General features: G+C 47.9%; 1 pseudogene; it reads left to right on the plus strand.

The window, feature by feature from the left end:
* The first annotated feature begins 342 nt into the window (after positions 1–342).
* LOC107535954 (large ribosomal subunit protein eL29 pseudogene) lies at positions 343–852 on the plus strand (annotated as a pseudogene).
* Positions 853–1,089: the final 237 nt, after the last annotated feature.

The following is a 1,089-nucleotide window of genomic DNA, read 5'->3' on the forward strand; positions in this document are numbered from 1 at the left end:
GTATTTAATAATTTTATTCTAGAATTTTGCCAAGGTTTGAAATTAAGAATTTGCTTTGACCGAACTGGAGTTCCCAGAATCTAGGCTTTCTCGAATTTCACAATCAAAAACTATTTTCCAGTCCCTGGCACCATTTGTTCTTCATGCCCTCCCCCATTTTCCTCCCCCACTAAAAGATTGCCCATGTTGGTTGCAAAATTATATCTCAGAGTTTCCGTATTTGGGGTTGTGATCTGTCTGGGGAGGTGTGATGTCATTTGAAGTATAACATAGTGGACAAAGAAGTATATTTAGCTTTTCTGGTCCCAGGCGCTTCAAGTTGCCACGGGCTTGGGCACAGAGATGGCCAAGTCCAAGAACCATACCACGCACAACCAGTCCAGAAAATGGCACAGAAATGGCATCAAGAAACCCCGATCACAAAGATATGAATTTCTTAAGGGAGTAGACCCCAAGTTTCTAAGGAACATGTGCTTTGCCAAGATGCACAACAAGAAGGGCCTGAAAAAGATGCAGGCCAACAACGCCAAGGTCATGAGTGCACTCGCAGAGGCTATCAAGGCCCTCATAAAGCCCAAGGAGGTCAAGCCCAGGGTTTCAAAAGGCAGCAGCCACAAGCTCAGTCGACTTGTTTACATCGCTCACCCCAAGCTTGGGAAATGTGCTCGTGCCTGCATCGCCAAGAGCCTCAGGCTGTGCCGGCCAAAGGCCAAGGCCAAGGACAAGACTCCAACCCAGCACCAGGCTGTGGGTGCAGGTGCAGCCCCAGCTTCGGCTCAGGCTCCAGTTCCCAAAAATGCCCAGGCTCGGGCTCCCAAAGGTGCCCAGGCCCCCACGAAGGCTCCACAGTAGAAGCCTCTATCTGCGATGTGAGGGCAGAAGGACTGATGTGACACCCGGGCTGCTGTCTGCATGGAGCTGGTGTCCTCCTGTGCTATTTATACAAATAAACCTGAGTCAGGATCTGTCGGTCAAAAAAAAAAAAAAAAAAGTGTAGCTAGAGTTCTAGACCTCAATTCTTGTCTGTTACATCACTTGCTAGTTGTATGACCTGCAGTAAATTATTTAGTCTATGTGACCTCTGTTTCC

Source organism: Miniopterus natalensis, chromosome 7, assembly GCF_054644295.1.
Source record: "Miniopterus natalensis isolate mMinNat1 chromosome 7, mMinNat1.hap1, whole genome shotgun sequence".
Lineage (NCBI taxonomy): Eukaryota > Metazoa > Chordata > Mammalia > Chiroptera > Miniopteridae > Miniopterus > Miniopterus natalensis.